Source organism: Pipistrellus kuhlii, unplaced genomic scaffold, assembly GCF_014108245.1.
Source record: "Pipistrellus kuhlii isolate mPipKuh1 unplaced genomic scaffold, mPipKuh1.p scaffold_m20_p_4, whole genome shotgun sequence".
Classification (NCBI taxonomy): domain Eukaryota; kingdom Metazoa; phylum Chordata; class Mammalia; order Chiroptera; family Vespertilionidae; genus Pipistrellus; species Pipistrellus kuhlii.
This window is the reverse complement of record NW_023425540.1, coordinates 73,505,820-73,532,116: the sequence shown is the minus strand read 5'-3', so window position 1 is coordinate 73,532,116 and position 26,297 is coordinate 73,505,820. Positions and strand designations below refer to the sequence as shown.

The following is a 26,297-nucleotide window of genomic DNA, read 5'->3' as shown; positions in this document are numbered from 1 at the left end:
CCCGGCCTGGCGCGCTCTGCGGCCCACGTGGTGCGGCGGTGTGTGTGCCCGGCGTCCGGCCTGGTGGCCCGGCCCATTGTGTGCTAGTCCCGCGGCTTCACCTGCAGCCGCCTCCTGCCACCGCCCCGCCCCACCCGTGGCGCGAGGCTTGCCCTACCTCGGGAATCTCCGGGGGCTCTGTCCGCGCGCCTAGACGGCCGCTCTCCGGGCAGGCCTTGGACCCTGTGCCAGGCCTGCAGCCCTTGATGGTGTCGCCTAGCTTTTCGTAATCCAGAACTGGCGGGAACCCGGAATCCTGCGCAGTGTGGCCGCACTCCGACACCTCTTCCCAGCCAAGGAGTCGCTGGCTTCCGCCACTGGGTTACTTAACTCCTCAAGGTTGGAGTCCCCAGAGCTGGGCACTCGCAGAGAATGCACAGGGTCCAAAGGCTCTGAAGGGGTGAGATTGGGGTCAGTGTCCGAGCTTGGGCAAGGGGAGTGCAGACACGGGTTTGAGGTAGGGGTGGGGGGTGAGATTAGATTGTAGGTTGTAGTTGAATTATTAGCAAGAGTCGGTGCATCTCACCTTTGCGTAAATCATTGCGCTGGAAAAGAATGCCATCCTGATGTGAATTCCATTTAGCAATAACAGGCTATTCAATGACAATTACATTGGTAATTGTTGAGGTTTGTCATATGGGATACTCCAAACCCTAATGTGTCTTGGCAAAATTTAGAAGAACCTCAGAATTCTTGCATATACCCAGTAAGTATAAAAAGAGTATACTAGGGCCCTGGCCTGTGTAGCTCAGTTGGTTGAGCGGCATCCCATGCACCGAAGGTTGCCAGTTACGAGATGCAATCAATCAGTGTTTCTCCCTCACATTGATGATTTTCTCTCTGTCTCCCCCTTCTTTCTTTATAAAAGTCAATAAAATTTTTATTTTAAGAAAAGAAGATACTAAGTAGGTATAAAATGCTATACATTTAAACATTTTTTGTTATTTTATCCCAGTACCAGGATGACAAAGCAGCTATTAACTTTTTTTTAATTATTATTTCTGTCTCTCCACTTTATTATTAGATAGGCCAACATAACCTGAGTTCTGCCTCTTACCTAGCTATGTGACCTCAGGCAAGTTACTGAACCTCTTTACTGTCATTTTTATCATCTACACGAGAGGCCTGATGCACGAAGATTCGTGCAAGATCGGGCCTTCCTTCCCCTGGTTGCTGGCACCGCCTTTGCTCTAGCTGCAGTCACTTTTCTGCCTTCCCAGCTGCCCAGAGGCCCAGAGCAGCTGGGGCAGTGCAGAAGGCCTGTGTCATCGCCATGGCAATGATGCAAGTGTCCTGCGCGCCCCCCCCCCCCTTCCACTTTCGCTGGGTGCCTGCACATGCAAATTAACCCACCATCTTTGTTGGGTTAATTTACATACATATTCCTATCTGGCTGGTGGGTGTCATGAAGGTCTGATCAATATGCATCTTACTCTTTTATTAGTATAGATAAGGGGAGGATGGCACCTACATCCTCAGGATTATAAAGATTAAATGAGAAAAATTTTATAAAGTTCCTGGTCCACAGTCAGCTATATTGAGCACCTACCTACTCTGTGTTTGATTGCATGATGGGTGTTTTTGCATGTATAATTCCCATATCTCATACATAAATTACAGTTTTGAAATACCTAGAGGAAGTGATTTGCCCAAAGTCACACGGCTTTGAACTTAGCACATGGCTCAGAGAACAATCAATGGTTTCTTCTCTCCTTGCACAGTTTAAATTTGGCCCTCCCCTCCACATCTCTTTCCCATAACTCCTCTACTTTATTTTTTTAAAATATATTTTATTGATTTTTTTATAGAGAGGAAGGGAGAGGGAGAGTTAGAAACATCGATGAGAGAGAAACATCAATCAGCTGCCCCCTGCTCACCCCTTACTGGGGATGTGCCCACATCCAAGGTACATGCCCTTGACAAGAATCAAACCTGAGACCTTTGAGTCCACAAGCCAATACTCTATCCACTGAGCCAAACCAGTTAGGACAACTCCTCTACTTTTAAAGTGCGCTTAAATGCATCTGACTAAATGAAAACCTTAATATTCACTATTGAATGCACTTTAATTTTTTTTATTTCAAAGTGTCCCAGGCCAAAGTCACCTCCAGGTGCGATCCTGGAAGATAGGAACCATGTTGCGAGGGTCCCTGTGTCATCCGCCACAGAAGCTCTACATGAGAAGAAGGAGGTAATTTGTCATTAATGAGCAAAAGGAGGGAAGGCTTCAAGGAAGACCTCTGGCCAAGGTTGTGTAAGCACCAGACCACCCATGGATCATCCCCTCCCTCCTGGTCCAATCCCACTTCTACCCTGCCAGCACCTGAAGCCAATCTCTTGGGCCATACTGTCAGACCATAGGCCCTTTTCCCTTTCATTGGTCTTCAGCACACAGCTCACCTTCCCCTCAGGATCCATACAATTGAGGCCAACACTGCAAAGTTCCATAAATACGGTGACTGACTCCATGGAAAAGTTAGATGTCTAACCTTTCCTGAGGTTGTCCTCATGAGCCTTGATTCTAATTATTATAGTTCTCTAACTCCTTTCCCAGAGTGGATATCTCAGCCTTTACCAGTTCCCTTGAGCCCTGAGGGCCTTCTTTGAAGGCCCCACTCAGATACTACTTTCTCTGAGAAGCCTTTAGTGTAGTGGTTAATCTATGGGCTGCATTTCAGATTGCCTGCATTTTAAATCCTGGCCAAACCACTTACTAGCTGTGTGACCTCAAGCAAGTTGTTTAATGTGTCGCTTCTTTGTTTATAAGACAGGAATAATACTTGTTGGAGACCAGTTTTCAGTATTCATACTATTAAGTTGTGAAATGTTGGTGTTTTGTTGGTATAATACTGTTAACTTATCTAAGATAATCTGAAATATGAGTAATTTTTATGTTGAGATTAAAATCGATGACTTAAATATTCAATTTACGTGCAAAGAAACATTGATGCTCTATAAACTATATAGTTCCACTCCTATGTGAACCATAATAAGCATCTGCATTGCGCTACTGCAAAGCTTCTGTTATAAGCATGAGTTTAAGTATAGGTTAAAGACCTTACCAATAGGCCCTGGCCTTGTAGCTCAGTTGATTAGAGCGTCGTCCCAATACACCAAGGTTGCAAGTTCTATCCCCAGTCAGGGCACATACAAGAAGCAACCAATAGCCCTAGCTGGTTTGGCTCAGTGGATAGAGCATCGGCCTGGGGACTGAAGGTTCCTGGGTTCCATTCTGGTCAAAGGCACATACCTCCGCTGCAGGCTTCTCCCAGGCCCTGGTTGGGGTGTGTGCAGGAGGCAACCAATCGATGTGTTTCTCTCACATTGATGTTTCTGTCTCTCACTCTCCTTTCCACTCTCTCTAAAAATGAATGGCAAAGTATCTTACCTGAGGATAAAACAAACGAAACAATAAGCAACCACTGAATGCATAAATGAAAAATTAAAAAAAGACTTTCCAAACAAGTGAATATGAGTGTGAAAAAAATTTAAATTGACACTTGTAATCTCCATCTATACATGATGAAAAGAAAGGAGTAAAAAAAAATACTGACTATGCTTTTTTTCCTAACCAAAACTATAGCTCACCAGCATTAAAAACATGCAGATTTTGCAAAATAACAACAACAATAATAATAAAAAAATACAACCCTGTTAAAAAATATGTCAAATAGATATTCGAAGAAGGATGCTTCAACTCTGCCCCTTTGATCTATTTTCCACATAGCAGTCATAGTGTTTCTTCTTTTCTTTTTTCTTTTTATTGAATTAATTGGGGTGACACTGCTTAACAAAATTATACAGGTTTCAGGTGCACAGCGCATGTGTTGTGTGTTCGCCCCAAGTCATTGTGTGTCTTCAACCCAAAATCAGGGATTGTCATTGCTCTGCTCAAACCCTCTCATTTTTCTGAGTTGGAAGGAGCCAGAGCCCTCGCTATGGCCTAAAAGGCTTGCATATGTCTACTCCTGCTCCTAGCCCCTCCTCCCTTCTCCCCCATCACTCAACTCCCAATCAGCTTCCCACTTTAAGCTTTTACTTGTGTTCTGACACCCGCATGACACCCACCTTCGCTTCCTTCAGGCTCCTGTTCAAAAAAAGCCTTCCCTAACTGCTCTGTTTGAAATAGCAACAGCCCCCAATTTTCTTTTTTCTGCTGGGTGGCTCTTTTCCCAGCACTTGCCTCACCTGAACCAGTGAACTATTTGGAATCAGATGAAAACCCTTTCTTCATCATCCCATTTCCTTCCAGTTCTCAACTGGTTGCATTGCAAAGAGCTTCTGGAGCCACTGAGCTCTTTGGTTAGAAAGACTTTGTGACTCAATAATTCATGTGCTTTATTGGTATTATATTTAAGTTTTAATGGGATATAATTCACATACCACAGTATTCAGCCATTTAAAATGTACAATTCAGCCCTGGCCAAGTAATTCAGTTGGTTAGAGCATCATCCAATACACCAAGGTTTGGGGTTCGATCCCCAGTCAGGGCATATACAAGAATCCACCAATGAATACATAAATAATTGAAACAATAAATTGGTGTTCTCTCTTCTCACAAATCAATAAAAACTTAAAAATGTACAATTCAGTTGTTTGTAGTATATCCACAGTTGTATAAACATTAACACAATCAATTTTAGAATCATTTTTGATACCCAAAAGAAATCCTGTTCCCCTTAGCCTTGATTCCCTAATCCAGAACTAGGGACTAACTAATCTACTTTCTACCTTTGTAGATTTGTCCATTTTGGACATTCCATATAAATAGAATCATACAATTGTGGACTTTTGTGACTGGCTTCTTTCACTTAGCATAATATTTTCAAGGTTCATCCATGCTGAAGCATGTATCAGCACTTCATTCCCTTTTTTCCTCCCTTTTTAATCCTGATGTTTACTGATTTGACAGAGAGGAAGAGGGTGAGAAGAGATACAATGTGAGAGAGAAGAATCCATCATTTGCCTTCCATACTTGCCCCAGTGGGGATTAAACCTGCAACCCAGATATATACCCTGACTGGGAATCGAACCCACAACCTTTGTTTTTTTAAAATATATTTTTATTTATTTCAGAGAGGAAGGAAGAGGGAGAGAGAGAGAAACATCAATGATGAGAGAGAATAATTGATTGGCTGCCTCCTGCACGCCCCACACTAGAGACTGAGCCCGAAACCTGGGCATATGCCCTGATGGGGAATTGAACCGTGATCTCCTGGTCCATAGGTGGACACTCAATCACTGATCCATGGCAGCCAGGCAAACCCGCAAGTTTTTTGTTGTACATGACAATGCTTCAACCAACTGAGCTACCGGGCAGGGTCTTTTTTCCTTTTTTTATTGCCAAATAAAATTCCATTGTATGAGTATGTAACAGTTTATTTACCCATTCATAAGTAGATGAACATCTTGGTTGTTTCCATTTTTGGCTATTATGCTGTTATGAATATTCATGTACAGATTTTTGTGTGGACAGGTGTTTTCCCTTCTTTTGGATGTATACCTAGCAGTGAGATACTTGATCATGTGGTAACAGTATGTTTAACTATTTGAGGAACTTCAAGACTGTTTTCCAAAGTGGCTACACCATTTTAAATTTCTACCAGTGGTGTCTGAGGGTTCCAGTGTCTCCCTTTTCTAGACAGCATTTATTATTTTATCTTTTTGATTATGTGAAAAGGTATCTCGTTGTGGTTTTGACTTGCATTTCCTTGATGGCTGTGAGTATCTTTTCATGTGCTTATTGGCCATTTATATATCTTATTTGGAGAAATGTGTATTCAGATCTTTTGCCCATTAAAATATATATATTGATTTCAGAGAGAAAGGGAGAGGGAGAGAGAGGATAGAAACATCAATGATGAGAGAGAATCATTGATTGGCTGCCTCTTGCACGACCCACAGTAAGGATTGAGCCCACAACATGGGTGTGTGCCCTTGACTGGAATCAAACCCTGGACCCTTCAGTCTGGAGGCTGATGCGCCATCCACTGAGCCAAACCGGCGAGGCCCCTTTGCCCATTTTTAAATTAGGTTGTCTTGTTATTGTTGAGTTGAGTTGTAAAAGTTCTTTATATATTCTAGACTATATTAGAAGACCCTTATCAGATTTATGATTTGCAAATTTTTTCTCCTTTTCTGTTTTTTTTTTTTTTTTTTCACTTTATGGTGCCATTTGAAGCAAAAAAATTTTAATTTTAATGATGTTTCATTTTCTTTCACTCCCCCCTTAGTTGCTTATGCTTTAAATGTCATATTTAAGAAACCTTTGCCTAATCCAGGATCACAAAGATTTATGTCTGTTTTCTTCCAAGAGTTTTATAGTTTTAGTTCTTATATTTAGATCTCTGATCCATTTTTAAAAATATGTTTTTATTGATCTTAGAGAGAGGAAGGGAGATGGAGAGAGAGGCTCAGTGCACGAAATTCATTCACTCAGTGGGTCCCTCAGCCCAGCCGGCGCCTTCTTGCGGTCCAGGAGTCCTTGGGGGATGTCTGACTGACAGCTTAGTACTGCCATGGAAGCAGGGAGGCTCCCTCACCAGCCATGAGCCCAGCTTCTGGCTGAGCAGAGCTCCCCCTGTGGGAGTGCACTGACCACCAGAGGGCAGCTCCTGCATTGAGCATCTGCCCCCTGGTGGTCAGTGCACATCATAGCAACAGCTCATTCTGCCATTGTGTTGGATAATAAAAGGCTAATATGCTAAGTGTCCTGTTGTCTATTCAACCAATCAAAGTGTAATATGCTAATGATATACTAAGGCAGCTCAAATGCTCGCTATGATATGCACTGACCACCAGGGGACAGACAGTCAACTGGTCAACCAGTCGCTATGACATGCACTGACCACCTGGGTGCAGATGCTCCAACTGACAGGTTAGCTTTCTGCTGGGATCCAGTGAATCAGGACCGAGTGAGACAGGCCGGACATGCCCTAGAGCCCTCCCATAGTCACTCCCCAGCTGGCCAACCTCCTGTGTCCCTTCCTAGCCCTGATTGTGGGATCCCTCAGCCTGGTCTGCACCCTCTCACAATCTGGGCCCCCTCAGGGGATGTTGGAGAGCCAGTTTCAGACTGAGCCCATAGGCCAGGTCGAGGGACCCCACTGCTGCTCAAATTTGTGTACTTGGCCTCTAATATGTAATAATAATACATGAGAAAATACATTTCAACAAAGTTTTCCTTTTAAAAAACTTCCTTTTTTTTTTATTTCAGAGAGGAAAGGAGAAGGAGAGAAACATCAATGATGAGAGAAAAATCTTAATTCATATTTTTTATAAATTACATTTTATTTGACATTTTGTTAAAATATATTTGAAATACAATGCATATTTAATTTATACATCCTAAACACTTTTTAGAAATAAATTTTGTGAAATAAATACAGAAATAATTTCTTAAATCAATCTATTGAATTACAACATACATCCTGAAAAGTGTACAAATTATGGGTATACACCTCACCCAGCTTTCAAAAACTGAACAAACTTTTGTCACCAGCACCTGGGTCAGGAAACAGAACATTCCAGTGTTCCCAGAAGCTTCTCTAATGCTCACTCCCAGTCTCTCCTTCCCTCCAAAGGCAAACAGTTTTTTAAATCATCTTGAAGACATTTTGAGTTCTCTTTCAGATTGTTGTGTATTCTGTTTGTTGTGTCCTCCCTGTTTCAATCCTAGTGGATTTTGCTCCCAGGGATTTTGACATTTCTTACTGTGAGCTCATCCTTAGGATTGCTGATTATTAACTATTATTATTTTTTAAGAATTTTAAAAATTGATTTTTAGAGAGGAAGGGAGAGGAAAAGAGAGAAACATTAATGTGTGAGCGAAACATTGATTGTCTGCTTCTTGCACATCCCCTACCAAGGATCAAGCCTGCAACCCTAGGCAGGTTTTTAAATTGGCAAAGTCAGAAATACCGGAACTATTTAATACCTGGAAGGTAGCTAACTGTGGAACTGATGTTCCCATTTTATTTCATTTTAATTAATTGACATTGAAGTTTCAGTAACTATCTGTAGCCGGTGGCTGCCATATTGGACCCTGCAGCCTTAGAGAGGAAGGAGGAGCTGACTGTGGCCCCACAGCCTTGGCAGGCTCTGGTCAGACTAATTCCAGGGCATGGACAACCGGCATTCCAGCCTTGGTCCGGGTCTCTGATGACCTTGATGGAGGTCAAGTGGGAAGCTTGTGGGTTGGCCTAGATTCCATTCTGTGGATTTGGACCCATCAGTGCTTGATGAATTGGGCCAGTCAACCCGGGGGACAGGCCATAGGGGTGTGTGTCAGGATTGTGTATTAGGCCCCACCTGATCGTCTGCTTGGGCGTGGCACAGAGTTGTGAAGGATCAGGGACACTGATTGAGAGTCAGGACCGCACCATAGCCTCTTGGCCTTTTAAACCTTGGCTTTTTACCGTTTCTTTTCTCCCATTCTGTCCTCAGCCCTGATCCTTGGACTCTTCCTTGGGAGCTCCTCCAGCAGGGGTGCTCCTAACCAAGGGGTTCCAGCCCCATGGTTTGCCTCAGTTACCTCAGTTACAACCTCACACATCTCATGATTCTCCAAGCATCCCGCTTTCCCAAGCCTGCAGTCGTTTGCCCGTGCTGTACCCCCTTCCTAGCAAGCCCTCTCTCTTACCCCTTCCCCTCCCCACTTTCCTACTTGGTACATTTTAATTCTCTATCAAAATCAATCTCAAATATTGCCTCCCCTAGAAAGCCCAACCTCTATATTCTTAAAATACTTTAACGTACATATTCAAATTCACATTTATACATATATGTATACATACACACACATATATAATTTGTTTTTAAAAGGAAGCTTTATATGCACAATGTACAAGATTCAAAATGCACCCATGACTATATGGTGAAAAATTTGTCTCCCACACACCCTGGGTTCCAGGCCACCCAGTTCTTCCCAAGGGCAACTGCTATGGAACACCCTTCCTCACGGTCCATGTGAGTTTCTTTGGATCGGCCAGACAGTGCCTGGAGGGCAGGGATAATCTTGTTCATTCTCTGCAGGCTGCAGGGCCAACTAAGGAAGGATTTGATGCTTGGGCAAACCAAAACCGCAGCTATCTGCGGACAGGGGTCTGGGACAGTAAGGGAATATCATGGTGCTGTAAGGAGGGGTCTGACCCTAAACTCATACTTATGAACCTCCCCCCCCCCAGCTGGTTTGGCTCAGTGGATAGAGCATCAGCCTGCAGACTGAAGGGTCCTGGGTTCGATTTTAGTCAAGGGCATGTGCCCAGGTTGCCCTCTTGATCCCCAGTTAGGAGATATGCAGGAGGCAGCTGGTCAATGATTCTCTGTTATCAGTTATGTTTCTATCTGTCTCTCCCTCTCCTTTCCTCTCTGAAATCAATAAAAATAATACTAAACAAACAAACACAAAATAACATGCGAACCCAGACAGAAGGATGGATGACAGTGCTACTAAGAAACTCACCTGCCAGTTTCCAGAGGGCAAGGGAAGGTGGGAGCTGGAATTTGCTCCTGGGCAGGATCTTATGCATAAACACCAGCCATTGCTCCTGATACAGTCCTGGATAATAGGACACAGTCAGCGCTGTGGATGGAAAGGGGTGTTGTAATAAATCTAACCGAAAGTAACCTCACAGGGTGATGGGATCATAAATTCCTAACTGGGCAGGTCATGGTAGTAGTCACTGCCTCAGGTATGTAACTTCTTTAGTAAAAGGTTTTTAAGCCAGCCCTGTTTATTGTTCTTGTGCATCTAGGTTAACACATCCTTGAAGTACCAGAGTAATCCTTTTTTTTTTTTTTTTTGAGACCATTGAGATCTTGCATATGCTCAAACTCAGGCTTGTATCTCAGTTTGACTGAAACTCATAAAAATCCTCTGCAGGTTTGGACATTTCTTACAGCATCAACAGTGCAAATGTCCAGGCTGGGATGTTCCCACCTTCTCAGGAATACCGGTGGCAAGGCACTTCCTTTGATAAGTTGTGGAGACCTACGTTCATGTGAGGGTAAGGGTGAGGGCGGCAAGAGACTCTGTGGAACAGGTGCTAGAATGATGGCTGCACTGTAAAAGCTAGGGAGCTTGATGACTCTAGGGCTGCAAGAATCCTCACACTTGGTCCTGACTATCCTACCAGCCTCATCCCCAGCCCCTCTGCCACACTGCATCTTCCTATGGTACTGGACTCCCAGTGGTTCCGAGACACTCCAAGTCCTTGCTCACATCTGTGCCCCTGTGCACACTTTTCCTCGAATGTTCTTCCCTTCTCTGTCCTCACTGCTCCCTCATGTCCAACAGGCAAACACCTACTCCTTCTCTGTGCTTATTGCCAGTGCCCCCTCCTCCAGGGAGTTTCTCACAGCATTGATATTGCAACACGGTCTATTGGAATGTCTGCCTCCCCACTGTGCTGTGGGTCCTCTAGTCCGAGGGCAATGTCTATCCCACCCAGCCATCTACTGAAGGCTGGCAAATGGGTGTGCAAAATGTTTGCTGAATAAATGGAGTTTGAAAAAGCTAGTAATATTTCAGGATAAGTGAGAACTGGCTTTAAATTGTGCTGTAGTGGAATTTGTAGTCGTCTGTAAAGTTGTTTCACTCTGAGATGCAGTGAACGCTGGTTTCCAAAAAGCAAATGCCATTCATCTTTAAGGTAACGTGATAGGTAGTAAATTTTGAGGGAACCAAGATGGCGGCCTAGGTAAGCACCTAAGCTGCCGCCTCGCACAACAATTTCAAAACAACAAAAAGACAGAACCGATATCATCCAAAACCATAGGAAAGCTGGCTGAGTGGGTGGCTCACGGATCGGATCAGGAGCTGCAAAGCACTGAGGTAGGGAGATGTGCGCGTAGAGAGGAAGGGCGGCCAAGTGCCTGGCTCATACGGCTGGAGTCTGGACTGTAGAGAAATGCACACAGAGACTCAGAGACTGGGAGACTCAGGGGAGCCAGGAGCCGCAGCGGGCAGGGTCTAGAGGTACCCATGCACGAGTGAGTGCGCGCAGAGAGGTCTGACTGCAGAGGTTGCCGTGGCCTCTCCACAGTGGAAGGTGTTGGAAGTTCCTGACTGCACTGAGATTAAAAATATTATACAGAGACCCAACCCAATTCTGGGCGAGCCCCTGGGGCACCTACGCTCTTGCAGGGGAAATCTGGGCTGTCAGGCGGAAACTCAGGGGAGCTGCGAAAGGCAGAGGTCTGAGGTGCGCGCACAAGGGCAGGGCTGATGAGAAGCCAAGACTGTGGGCTCAGCCCTGAGATTCCACTCCATGTAAGCTGAGCTTAGAGGCTTTTGCAGTTTTGTAAGTCTGATCCAATAAGACTGTTTCCAATACAGAAGGTATCCCAGAGTAGACACAGCTGATATTCACATCCAATAGGCCTGGAGGTCAATTCCTCCCAGTGATACCAACAACAATTAAGACTGAACTATAACAAGGCTGTACACGCAGTCCACAAAGGGGAGCACCAAGAGTGTTTACCTCAGGTAACTGGGGAGGCTGACCCACTGGGCCATATAGGACACCAAACACACAAAGCCACCCTACCAACTCAGGGCAGCAGCAAAAATGCCGAGACAAAGAAACAGATCTCAAAAGAAAGAAATGGAGGAGAACAAAAAACTGGATATAAAGTTCAAAACCACGGTTATAAGGTTTTTCAAGAATTTCCTAGAAAAGGCCGATAAATTTAATGAGACCCTCGAGGATATGAAAAAGGACCAACTAGAAATTAAACATACACTGACTGAAATAAAAAATATTATACGAGACCCAACAGCAGATTAGAAGAACACAAGAATCAAGTCAAAGATTTGGAATACAAAGAGGCAAAGGAGAAGCAAGAAGAGAAGAGAATCCTCTGGAGAAGCAAGAAGAGAAGAGAATCCAGAAAGTTGAAGATAGTGTAAGGAGCCTCTGGGACAACTTCAAGCATACTAACATCAGAATAATGGGGGTTCCAGAAGAAGAGAGAGAGCAAGATACTGAAAACCTATTTGAAGAAATAATGTCAGAAAACTTCCCCCACCTGGTGAAAGTAAAAGATTTACAAGTCCAGGAAGGGCACAGAATCCCAAACAAAAGGAATCCAAAGAGGACCACACCAAGACACATCATAATTAAAATGCCAAGGGCAAAAGACAAAGAGAGAATCTTACAAGCAGCAAGAGAAAAACAGTTAGTTACCTATAAGGGAGCACTTATACAATTATCAGCTGATTTCTCAACAGAAACTATGCAGGCCAGATGGGAGTGGCAAGAAATATTCAAAGTGTTGAAAATTAAGAATCTACAACCAAGATTACTCTAACCAGCAAAGTTATCATTCAAAATTGAAGGGCAGATAAAGAGCTTCACAGATAAGAAAAAGCTAAAGGAGTTCATCACCACCAAACCAGTATTATATGAAATGCTGAAAGGTATTCTTTAAGAAGAGGAAGAAGAAGAAAAAAGATAAAAATTATGATCAACAAATACAATATATCAACAAGTGAATCTAAAAATCTGAGGAACAGAATAAACTGGTGAATATAATAGAATCAGGAGCAAAGAAAGGGAGTGGACTGATAATTATCAAAGAGGTGTAGGAGGTGCAGGAAGAGAGGACAATGGGGGGAGGGTAAGGGCAGAGGGTGGGGTGGGAACTGGGTGGAAGGGAGCTATGGGGGGAAAAAGGAGAAACAATTGTAATATGAGCAATAAAGATTTATTAAATTTAAAAAAAGGTAAAAAAAAAAAAAAAAGGTAACGTGACAGACACCCACTGATTTTCATCTTGCCAGCATTGCTATTTCTCATGCATTTACCCATCTCTCACACCAGGACATAGGATCCAGGCCTGGGCAATCATAGTATCTCCCTGGGGACAATGATGGGTCCAAGAAGTGTGCACATAACCCAGGTCTATCAGTAGACTCCCTGGACTGATGCACATTTGCAGGGAGGCAAACCCTGGCTTGCTGGGGGGGGGCGAGCTGGGCTGCCTTGTGAGCCACTGGATTTGATTTTGGTTTTGCTTTGTTTTCCTTAAGCCAGTTGGACTTGGTTTCTATCACAAGTGACCACAAGAGTTCAGCTAATAAAGGCTAAATCAAGTAGAATGAATGCTCCTGGACTGGAGAGGCGGCATTATCAGTTCTGAGCACACCTTTAGAATTAGATAAATAAAGTGATGCTCCTTCCCAGTATGTTGAAAGGTCTGGAAACCATGTCCTTTATGTAAAATAAGGAAAACCTGGGGATTTTAACCAGAAGAGGAAGCTGAAGCTGAAGAGGGGTTAGATTTACCATCCACGTGTTGAGAGAGTTGAACTTGTATAATAGTGGAAAAATGTAGGAGGTGAACCGACTGGACAGTGACCAAAGCTGCCTGAAATTGGCAGGGCTGCCTCCTGTGGCAGTGAGATCTCGCCCTCATTGGAGATATTTCAACAGAGGTGTCATATGACTCAAGAATTCTGATGAGGCAATTCTTGTATTGATTATAACAGTAGTCCCCAATAGGGGAAGTACTACTTTTCCCAATGGGAAATGTGTAGGGGCCTTTTTTTTTAAATTCTCTCAACCACAAGGGAGTGAAATTGACATGGAATGAATCTGATTCTTTGGACAATTCACAGAGTAAAGATTGCCTAACATGCTAAGCGTGCCTGTACTGAGAAACACTATGAGAAAGGTTATTTTGAAGAATAGTTTTAGAGATCATCATAATCTGGCCACTCAGTCTATTTCTAATTTAAGAGAATAAATGAAATTTGGATTTGGCTTTAACGAACATGGAGCCCCTGCCATACGCCAGGCACTGGCTGGGCCATGCTTCCTGTAGTCCTTGTAAGAGCAGGTGGGCACTGGTGTCCTCTTGTCTGAGCCTGAGCCTGAGAAGGTCAGCATCTGCCTGCAGGAACCCAGAGCCTGAGTGATGGTGGCTGTGGGGACTGGCATGGATGTCCCCCTCCTGGGACAGAGAGAGAATTTTAGAAGCATCTAGATCTCAGGCCACCGAAATCAGTGGTTTTTACAGGTATTCTTTTGGTGCCTTAGGGTTCCGGAGAGGGGCCGTGGCAGGAGCCACCCTGTCTTTAAACACTGATTCTATTCTGTATTCTGGGTCTGTGAAGCTATTGTGTGAAAAATATTTTTTTTCTTTTTTAAAATAGATTTTATTGATTTTTACAGAGAGGAAGGGAGAGTGTTACAGTGTTAGAAACATCGATGAGAGAGAAACATCAATCAGCTGCCTCCTGTACACCCCCTTACTGAGGATGTGCCCGCAACCAAGGTACATGCCCTTGACGGGAATCAAACCTGGGACCTTTCACTCCGCAGGCTGACACTCTATCCACTGAGCCAAACCTGTTTCGGCTGAAACATATTTTCATTACTGAAAGAAGCTGAAAGCCATTTTCTAGCCAAGCCTCTCACCCAGAAGTTCTCAGTTCTTTTCATGGGACTGTCCCGCATGTTGCAGGACCATGTCTACTGCCTATTCACATTTACAGTCATTGTGACAATCAGTAACATTCCGTGAAGTATCCAGCTGGGTGAGGGGAGTGTGACGCTCTAGCCAATGCAGTGAGTTTACTTGATGGTTCTCCAGTGATGCAATATCCCCAGCAATGAGGTGCTCACCATCTCACAAGGAAGCCCAGGCCTCATTCCACAGCTCTGATCTCTATACAGAGCTTTTGCTTTTCCCCTGCAGTGTCCACCAGTCAGTTCCAGGTAATCAGTCTAAACACAAAGACTAATTCAAGCCCCTTTCCCCTATGTACACTGCCCCACCCTTGAGCTATTCTTATCAAAACGTTCGTTTAACCTGAGTCAAGCCTTTAACTTCTCTTCCTGTTGAAGGCCGTGGGAACACCACCAGGGGTTAGGCCAGTGGGGTCACACTGGACCTGGGTTCAGCAACCTTGGTGCTTGGGTTCTGGCTAAGAAAGAATTCAGAGCCAAGACCCAAATTATAAGAGAAGATTTATTTATAAAATTACAGCGGCAGTCTGGTCATTGTGGCTCAATGGTTGAGCGTCGACCCATGAACCAAGAGGTTGTTGGTTTGATTCCTGGTCAGGGCACATATCCATGTATCCCTCTCCATTCCTCTCCCCCCCCCCCCCCCAAAAAAAAAATCAATAAAATCACAGAGGTAGAAAACGTAATACCTAGAAGAAATGGGTTTAGGAAAGAAGTTACAGAAGTAAAGGAAGGGCCCTTGGAGCTTGGGAATGAGGAAGGTAACGATAACATAACGTGCCTGGGGGTTGGGGGAGCGAGAGGCTCTGGGTCCTCATACCAGGGCTTTTATAGGGGCGGTCCTAGGGGAATATCTTATTAGAATATTCAGCAGCTTTCCTGGTGTGTCCTTTCAGGGTCTAGGTCTCCACTGACTGATTGGGGGTGGCAGGGTAGGAAGTCATTAGTCAAGGTAGTAGGTCTTGAGGTCAGCCATGGGGTCCCTTGTCTGGTTTTGCTGCTTTTCTGACCCTAGAGCTGAAATACAACTGAGATCTAGATGTTATCTCTTAAGAAGGAAAGGTCAGGGGTCCAAACCACATGACCAGTGATATGCTAGGGGAGGAAAGGTCACCCTGGGAGGCGAGGTCCTACACTACAGTTGTCCTTTGCTAGGCACCAGGACTTTCTGCCCTGGTCACCGTCCGGATCTGGCCCATTCATTGTCCTTGTTCTGCTCATGTCTCTCTAACTGCCTACCACTTTCCCAGTTATAGGAACTATAGGGGCTAGAGCAAGCATGTCAAACTCAAAGGCTAACGGGCCAAATACCAATAAGTAAGGTTTAAGTTTATGTGGGCCGCGAAAAGCAAAAGCTTCAATTTTCATAGGTTTATAATAGAGACATGTTAGACACAAAGGGCTGAAATAAATGAGTAATTGTTAAGATAAAATAATAGAACATTTTAATAAAAATTAATACTTTTTCTTGAGCATGTACGTATCAGACACTGAATAACTGCACAGATTAATCATAACACAGTATGTTGCGCGTACTGTCGTGCTCCAGGGGAGCAGAGGGACTGGGGTGAGGCTAGAGAGGTGGAGTGGGGAAGGGTCCTGAATGCCGGGTTAAAGAGCCTGATTTCTTCTGTGGGACTTAGACAAGCTGCTAAATGGCAGGATCAACTTGGTATGTTTTTAAATATACATTTTTATTTATTTCAGAAATGAGAGAGAGGGAGGGAGAGGGAGGGAAGGAGGGAGAGGGAGGAGTCATAGACAGGCTGCCTCCTACACGCCCAGACTGGGTATTGAGCCCGCAACCCGGTCATGTGCCCTGACCTGGAATTGAACCCTGACTTCTTGGTTCATGGGTTGACGCTCAGCCATTGAGCCATGCTAGCCAGGCCGCTGTGGTATTTTAGTTGGGAGTGGTGTAGATGATGAACTGGAGCCGTGATCTCAAGAGCCTTTAGAGGCAAGGCAGACTGGGAGTCCCCTCTGAAGGGACCAGCTGCCACTCGGGGACAGCGGATATCCCCTTTAAAGGGTTGAGCTGTATGTGAGCCCAGCAAATTTCTCAAATGTAGCCACAGTTCTTTTTTTTAAAATGTGAAATCTTCTAGTTTATAGTGTTGGCCCACTGTGGGAGGCAGACAAAGCATAGCTGAGGCCCTGATCAGGCTTGGGGCCACCATTCCCAGGCTGGAGGTGAAGGTGAGTTAGGAGCTGTGATAATCCAGAGGGCAGGGCTGGTGGCTGACCTCAGGTGACGGTGAAGAGATTGATTGTTAGAGGCCTGATTGCAGAGCTACCCAGAGGTGGACTCCATCCTGGAGACGTGATGACCAAGCTGAAAAGGGGAGGGTGGAGTCCAGGGTGACGTCCTAGTGATGGAATCACAGAGGACAGTGTGTGGGAGGAAAGGAGTGTCTCTGTCTGAGACGTGGCCTTTGGGCCTCCTGCACCAGGCGGGAGACCTGGGGAGGATGAGCTGGAGCCCCGGGGGCAGGCATCTGTGCTGGAGGAGGAGCTCTCTGGAGAGAGGCAGAGGCACAAAAGGGCCGAGGACAGAATGGAAGAGAAGGGAGGGGGACGGAGAAGGAAAGGTAAGACTTTATGATGCAAAAGAGGCCATCCTTGGTCTGACTCAATGTATTCCTAATCCTTCACAACTCTGTGCCATGCCCTGAACAGACCAATAAGTGGGGCCTAATACACAACCCTGACACACACACACCCCGAGGGCCTGTCCTCCAGGTTGACTGGCCCACTCATCAAGGACCGTGGGTCCAAATCCACAGAATGGAATCTAGGCCAACCCACTTATCTCCATCAAGGTTATCAGACCTGGACCAAGGCTGAAATGCAGGTTGTCCATGCCCTGGAATTAGTCTGATCTAAGCCTGCCAAACCCCTGGAGTTGTGGTGAGCTCCTCTTCCTCACCACCTTTATTTATTTATTTATTTATTTGTTTGTTTGCTTATTTAATTGTCATTGTTAGAAGTATCACAGATGCCCTCCTTAACCCCTTCTAGCCTGCATCTGCCCCTCCCCCATTCTTCCCCATTTCAGGGTAAGGAAAAAGGGACCTTTGTTGGGCAGTTACTGTGTGTTAGATTGTGTCAGGTACTGTCTAGTTTAATGGTATATCAGACCTGCACAATAGGTATTCTCGTTATTTCACATTGATCACAATATTCATTCATTCATTCATTCATTCATTCACTCAGTATGCCTTTATCCAGTATTTTTTATGCGCCATGGAACTGCATTAGCACTGGAGATACAAAAGTCTAAAACACTAGAAATGGAACCAAACACTAGGGAAGTGGGTTCATAAGTTGTTTTTCGTATTACACAGGAATGATCCCACCTCCATCCCATTTCTGGCCCAACTCCATCCAGATTTTGCACACTCCTTAGGGGACTGTATCAGAATGTTGGCAGGGGAAGAGGGGCTTTGAAACATACTCCGAAACATCTTCCCATATGTTTCTGATTTGGCAGGCTACAATAACCAGAAATTTCTCCTATTAAAACTCTTTGAAATGTGTGATAACATTTACAAATTTTATTTTGAATGCATAGCTGAGCTCCCATGAAAGAAAGGGAAATCTCGGGAGTCCAGAAAGAAATAGGAGAGATGACAGCCAGTGGGTTGATAATGTGTCTTTCCTTAGGTGTCAATGAGAGTCAGTAACCAGGAGTGACAGGAGATGAGGCTCTGCACTAGGTTTGCCAGGAAAAATATATAAGATAATACAGGGTGTGTGTGTGTGTGTGTGTGTGTGTGTGTGTGTGTGTGTGTGTCTGTATGAAATACAGAGATAGCCCTGGCCAGATAGCTCAGTTGGAGCATCATCCAGATATCCAAGTCCGCAGGTTCGATCCCCTGGTCAGGCACTTACAAGAAATAATCAGTGAATGCATAAATAAGTGGAACAACAAATCAATGTTTCTCTCTCGCTCTCTCAAGTCAATTTCTTTTTCCAATTTTTTTTTTTAAAGCCACACTCTCAGTGAAAGGATAGACTAGAGATAATGTGGGTACCCAGGAAAGTCTTAAGCTTGCCTGCCTCAGCCTGGAAGGGTAGGGAGGTTAATTTTATACTTTGCTAAGTCAAGTATGCAGTTAGAGGTTAAATGGCCACTACCAAAAGGTAAGAAATAGAGTGTATAATAATTATGGGAGTAAGCAGTTTTAGCCCCCACTCTTTGAACTTTGGTGGAGATAGGAACTGGAGATTGAATTAATCACCAATGGCCAAATATACATATACATATATATATATATATAATTTTTTTTAAAAATATGTTTTTATTGATTTCAGAGAGGAAGGGAGAGAGTTAGAAACATCAATGATGAAAGAGATTCATTGATCATCTGCCTCCTGCACTGGGGATCAAACCTGCAACCCGGGCATGTGCCCTGACCAGTATCAAAGTGTGACCTCCTGGTTCATATGTCGATGCTCAACCACTGAGCTACACTGGCTGGGCTGAAAGCACCTCTTTGAAAATAGGGGGGGAAAGCAAAAAAACAATGGACAGGAATTGCCTTTCACTACAGAAAAGTTTTATGCCTGGATGTGAGCATCCACCATGGCCTGCCCAGTTAGGAATTTAGGATCAGATCACACTGTGAGGTGACTTTCCACAGAACCCCTTCTTTCATCCAGAAATCTACACAGAATGATCTTAATAATGCAGAATAAGATGAAACTCTCTCAAATGTTTGTGTACAGCTTTTAATGAATGGGGAAAATACCACATAAAAATGCTGTTACACAAGGCAATATACAGATATACTGGTGGTCATTTCTGGGTAGCGGGTGGGGGTGATATTTATCTTCTTATGTATGTATTTAAGCATGTGTTCTGAGTTCTCAACATTTATATACTCAGCATCTTGAGATTCATTTAATGAATAGAACAAGAAAGTAAATGTAAAACCTTTAGAAGAGTTGGCACAATGGCCAACAAAATAAAAAAATATATGAATAATAAAATAAAACAAGGAAAAAAGAAAAGCTTGCCCCATTATCACCACTTCGGTTCCATCATTGTATGGGTGGTACTAGCCAGTACAGAAAACAGGAAAAATAAACTGATGGTGTATTTGAGTTGGAATAGGCCATTTTGGTTCACACAAAAAAGAACTACCGTATTTTTCGGACCTATAAGACGCACTTTTTCCCCCCAGAAGTGTGTGGGGGGGAAAGTCCCTGCGTCTTATGGTCCAAATATAGCCTACACATATACTTTTTTTAAAAAAAAGTTTTTTTACTTGCCCGGCTCTGTGGTCTCTGTGCTTGCCCGGCTCTAAAATGGTTCTAAATGCTGCTGTTTACTTTACAGGGTCGATTACATGTGTTTATGACTGTGATGTTGGGTTTTAATGCACATAAAATATTTTAGGACACTATTTGTTTCAGAATCTTTTTTTTTCTTCATTTCCCTTCTCTAAAAACTGGTGCGTCTTATGGTCCGGAGCGTCTTATGGTCCGAAAAATACGGTATATATCTGACTATTACTGAGGGTTTCTCTATTGATGGGAGACTCACCAATATTTGAAAAAATTAATTTGTTATTGGCATGTTTGAGCTCCTTAAATTAGAATTTTAAAGCTTTTCATGAGTGGTTTGGGCCAACCCCAGAAGGAAACAGCATATTTTCTATACACACAATTGCCCTGCTGTGTAACTCCTCAGTTTGTAAGAAGGATGCACTTTAAAAGAAGGAAGTTATATAATTTTAAAGCCCCTATTAATTTGTAAAAACAACTGGCTCTGCTATGAACCCTGGCAAAAATTTTTGCAGTGAAATTATCATTAAAGTGACATATGATTCCAACAAATTCAACATAGTTTTATTGTGTTACAAGGTATTGTATTAATTTGCCACATTTTTGTCATTTGGCGAAGGAATTACCTTCTTTAGATTTGTATTTCCAAGTCTTTATGACTTAGAATGCTATATTATAGTCTGATAATTTTAACTGAAAACTATTACCTACATTTGGCTGCAGTCTAAACTTAAACAGAGGAACAATTCTTCTCATCTTTTAGTATCTCCCCCTCTCCCCCCACATATTTTAGCATTTTACATTTGTGTAACAAAATTCCATGTAACTTACAAAAAATCCTGGGGCGGGGTGGCCTGGAGTGGGCCATGTGTCAAAAATCACACTTGTATAATTGCTAAATCAGGATTTGTCAGCTTATTGGAATGTAATTATATTTTGAAGTAATTGTGACCACAAAACATTTTTTCTAAAAGGAAACTTGTGCCAGGCTGGTGTGGCCCTATGGTTGAGCGTTGACCTATGAATCAGGAGGTCAAGGTTTGATTCCCAGTGGGGGTACATGCCCGTGTTGCAGGTTCGATCCCCAATGGGGAGTGTGTAGGAGGCAGCCGATCAGCGATTCTCTCTCAGCATTGATATTTCTATCTCTTTCTCTCCCTCTTCCTTCCTCTCTCTGAAATAAAAGAGTATTTAAAAGAAAACTTGTGAATTATTTGACTTATAAATCAACTTCAGCATAAATTCCATGTACTTAAGGCTTCTAATAATATGGAAAAACAGTTGACTTACGTTAAATACATTAAATACAGTGCAGTGGCTTTCATTCCTGGGAAACCCTTTTTTCCAATTAATGGAGGCCAGGTGCCATCTGAAAAACAACGCACAAAGTTTCTATTTCAGGGCATGTAATTAAAACACTACATAGTTTTGCTAATACTGGCAGTTGTATACAGAGTATTTTGCCCTTATTTCATAACTAGAGGCCTGGTGCATGGGTACTTCTCAATTGACCTATAGTCCATATCTTTTTAAAATATGTTTTAATTAATTTTTTAGAGAGAGTGGGAGGGAAAAGGAGAGAAAAACAGATGTGAAAGAGAAACATCAATTGGCTGCCTCCTGCACGCCCCCTACTGGAGATAAAGCCCTGACTGGAAATTGAATCTGTGACTCTGGTGCATGGGATGACGCTCAACCAACTGAGCCACACAGGCCGGGCGGCCTGTAGTCCCTATTAAAAACCTTTTTTAAAAGAGGAACTATGGGCCAAGTGTGCTGCAAGTAGTTGGGGGCAGAAGCCAAATGCTGCTGCTTAAGACAATCCCTGGAAAAGTGGAAGGAAGTCATTTTCCCTCTTTCTCCATCTCCTGATGTCCCTTTTAGTGCTTCCTGATGTCAGAAGAAACACAGCTGGCAAGATAAATAGGCCTGCATAGATGGGAGAGATTGTGAAATTCATTTGATCATGTCTTTGACCTTGAACTCAGCGCTAAGTACCTTGCCAATGTAGATGGGTTTCTGGTATCCCCTGGCATAAAGAGACATCTCAAGTAATCCAATTACCACTCATGGTTTCTTGAGGTGAAGTGCCTATTGAATCCAATGCCAGGGGAAAACAAGTGGCTAAGGAAAACTTTAGGAGTGGTGGGTGGGGCTGGCTATTTCTGATGGCACTGCAGAGTTACAGGAAGAAAAGGATTATATTGGGGCTTAAAAGTCTCAGCGCAGGTCATGGGCAAAGAACCAGAGAGGTTTTGTGTGTCTGTATCAGCTACACAACTTACACTAGAATTTAGTGGCTTGTCTCTTCGTTTCTGAGGATCTGGAATTCAGGAGTGGCTTATCTGGATAGTTCTGGCTCAGGGTCTCTCGTATTGGCTTGGGCTGCTGTCAGCTGAAAGGTACTACACTACTTCACATGGCCATAAAGTTGGTGCGTATATGAAGTCTACTTTTCCTTTCAGGTCTAGCAGATTTTACTTCATGTATTTCAAAACCATGTTTTTAGATGCATATATATTTCAGATAGTTATGACTTTTTGGTTAGTGGACTCTTTTTTTCATTATGTAATTCCATCTTTATTCCTAATAATTTCCTCAGCTCTGAAGTTTACTTTGTTTGATATTAATCTAAATGTAGTCAGTCCAGTTTAAAAAAAAAAGTGTTTGTGTGTTTTATCATTTTCCATCCTTTTACTTTAAAAAGAAAATGTTTTTATTGATTTTTTAGAGAGAGGAAGGGAGAGGGATAGAAACATTGATGAGAGAGAAACATCACTGCTCTGCTGTCTCCTGCATGCCCCCTACTGGGGATGGAGTCTGAAATCCGGGCATGTGCCCTGACCAGGAATGGAACCGTGACTAGAACTGTAACCTCCTGGTTTACTGAGTCACACTGGCCGGGCCATCCTTTTACTTTTTAAAAAATATATGTATTCTATTGATTTTTTACAGAGAGGAAGGGAGAGAGATAGCTAGAAACTTGGTAATACAGTTTTAAAATGTTAGCTACGGTATTCTAATAGGTGTGAGTTGAATGAATAATGGCTTTCATTTGCATGTCCCTAATGACTAGTGGTGTGAAGCATCTTTTCACGTGCTTATTCGGCATCTGTTTATCTTTCTAGGTGCAGTGGTTGATAAAACCTTTTTCCTATTTTTGTTTTTTAATAATCCCCAAGGGTATAAATGTTGATTTTGAGAGAGAAACATCAATGTGAGAAACATAAATTGGTTGCTGCTCATACATGCCCTGAACCAAGGATCAAAACCGAAACCTGTGTATGTGCCATGACTGGAATCGAATCTACGATCTTTTTGGTGTACAGGACAATGCTCCAACCAACCGAGCCAGCCAGCCAGGGCCATCTTTTGCCTATCTTTTAAAAACTGGGTTGTTTTGCTTTGTTGTTTTTGACAGTTATTATGTTCTGGCAGTTATTTATATCCTTTGTTGGGTAGATAATTTGTAAATTCTTTCTTCCAATCTGTATCTGATTTTGGTATCAAAGTAATTCTAACTTCAAAATGAGTTAACAAGTGTTCCCTTCCCTTCTATTTTATGGAAGAGGTAAGAACTGGTAGAATCGGTGTTTTTCCTTCTTTGAATTTGCAAATGACACTATCTGAAGTTTTCTTTTTCTGAGGATTTTAAACTATAGATTCAATGAATTCAGTAAATAGTCACATTTTCTATTTTTTCCTTGGTGAGTTTTGCTTGTGTCTTTTAAGCAATCAGTCTATTTCATCAAAATTTAAAATTTTTGTGCATCAAAGGACACTGTCAAAGAAGTGAGAAGATAATCCACAGAATGGGAAGAAATATTTGCAAATTATATATATGATAAGGGATTTGTATCCAGAATATTTAAAGAACTTTATAACTCAATAATAAGATAAATAACCCAACTAAAAAGGGGTAAAGAACTTGAATAGACATTTCTTCAAAAAAGATACACAAATAGCCAATAAGCACATGAAAAGATGCCCAATACCATTAGTAATTAGGGAAATGCAAATCAAAACTGCAATGAGATACCACTTCATCCACCAGCTGTCTATAATAAAAATAACAGACAATAATAAGTGTTAGTAAGACTTGAAGAAATTGAAACCCTCATACATTGCTGGTAGGAATGTACAATGATATAGCCAATGTGGAAAACAATTTTGAAGTCCCTCAAAATGTTAAGCATAGTTACTATTCTCAGGTATATAATCAAGTGAAAACATACATTCACTAAAAACTTGTACACCATTCACAGTAGCATTATTCATAGGAGCCTAAAAGAGAAAACAGATCACATGCCTATGAATAACAGTGGCATATCCTTTCAGTGGAATATTATTCTAGACCAGTGTTTCCCAAAGTGTGGTGCGCGTACCCCCAGGGGTACGGGAAGAGTTTGGTGGGGGTACGCGTTGCACCGGAGTTTGGTGGGGATATGCACCACACCGTGCTTATCTGCGCCTAATTCTACGTTCTCATGAGGACGAGGGGTACTCAGCGTTACGAAAATTATAGAAGGGGTACACATGTCAAAAGTTTGGGAAACACTGTAAAGCAATGAAATGCTGATAATATGCTATGGCATGGTGAACCTTAAAAATATGTTCAGTAGCCTGCCCAGTGTGGCTCAGTGGTTGAGCATTGACCCAGGAACCAAGAGATCACCCGTTTGATTATCAGTCAAGGCACATACATGCCTGGTTCAGGCTCAATCTCCAGTAGGGGGCGTGCAGGAAGCAGCCGATCAATGTTTCTACTTCTCTCTCCCTTCCTCTAAAAATCAATAAAAACATTTTTTAAAATTGTGATGTTTATGCAACTCTGAACACATTAGAAACTATAGAATTTTACATATTAAGGAGGTGACTTGTATGTGATTTATATCTTATGTTACAAAATCAATTATGACATCATAATCAATTGCAGCAATGAAGACTATAGCAACTCTGTGTATTTTCTTCTTTGCTTGTTTTGTGTCTATCAACCAATTTTTCCTTCCCTCTGCTGTTTTATGTAAAAGTATTGACGAGCCTTACTATTTGTCTTTCAGTTATGGAATATTCAAGTGGAATTTTGACTGGAATGAACAGTGATGCATATGACGACTACAGAACTTTGTTGTCCCTCTCTTTTAGAAGAGAATGATGCATCTGTGTACGAAGGATACTTGCAGCGTTAGGTGGAAGCATGAACTTGTTAGAGGTAGATGGAAATTGAATATGGTAGAAGGGTGTGTATCAGTGATGAGTAGCCAAACGGGGTGGGCCGTGCTGGTTATTGTGTCTCAGCCCCAAACCCATTCCATTTTGTGTTCTGTGATCCTGGACTCCTGAAAACTACATTTCTCAGACTTCCTTGCCGGCTGGCTTCCTGTTTTAGGGGCCAGCTGAGAGAGACCCAGAAAGTGAAAGGGAAGGAACGAACTTCTGCTCTCAATACTAGCCATCAGTAGCAGGCATTTAGCTCTACCACTGACCATTTTGGCACCTACCTTCTTATCAGTTCCAGCACCAACTTCTTAGAATCCAACCCTTCCCCAGTGCACATCAAAATCTGGGCACTGGTCTCATGGGGCCCCTCCCTGAAGATTTCTGGCCAGCTTCCAAGATGACCCCCAGTGATCCCTTCTGGTCTTGGTATTAGTGACTCTGTGTGGGCCCCTCCCACGTTGAATCAGGGTTGGCCAGTGTGACCAATGGAATATGGTGACAATGAAGCTGTGTGAGTTCTGAGATAGATCATAAAAGGCAGTGAAACTTCCACCTTGTTCTCTTGGGATGTTCACCCAGAGGATGCCATGAGGACACTCAGGGAGCCCCATGGACAAGAGCCCAAGGCCTCAGCAGCCAGAGCCAACTTTCCACCATGTGAGTAGACCCCCCAGTTCCAGCCACTTCCTCAAAGACTGAAGCCCCAGGCAGTACCCGATGGCAGCCTCAGGACAGACCCCAACCACAACCACCCAACCACCCTCAGGAGAAATCCCGAACCAGAACACCCACCCACACTGCTCCCAAAGCCTTTACTGAAATCTTTGTTGTTAAAAGTATTACAGATGCCCCACCACCACACCCCCTAATTGCTGCTGCCAAATTCCTAACAGAAATTGTGAGCCATGAGTGATTAGTTATTTTAAGCCACCATGTTTAAGGGGTGATTTTGTTGTACATCAGATAACTAGTCACTTCCTCTTTCCTTAAAAATGGCACTGTTTCAACAGGTGTGTGAACAGTTCCCTAGATTAAAGGTCCTATATTTGAAATAACTAGTGTGGTTTCTGTTTTCCTGATTGAGCCCTTTAAATTTTAGGAAGAAAACATGAAACGAGAGCAATACATTCCCCGGTATCTGCTCTTCCCCTTCCCAAACCCAGTCTTGGGAGTCTTCACTTGTCCGGCTGGCCACCACCTCGGCCCTCTGCATCCTCCACCCTCTCCACTCCGCTTCCATTCCTGTCTCCCCACCAGACTTCTAACCACAAA

General features: G+C 43.1%; 1 long non-coding RNA gene across 1 annotated transcript; it reads left to right on the top strand.

Moving 5' to 3' along the window:
* The first annotated feature begins 63 nt into the window (after window positions 1–63).
* On the top strand, window positions 64–25,134 carry LOC123651156. Its single transcript, XR_006739660.1, has 3 exons — window positions 64–439; window positions 2,126–2,230; window positions 24,866–25,134. It is a non-coding gene; the product is annotated as an uncharacterized LOC123651156 (long non-coding RNA).
* The last annotated feature ends 1,163 nt before the right edge of the window (window positions 25,135–26,297 follow it).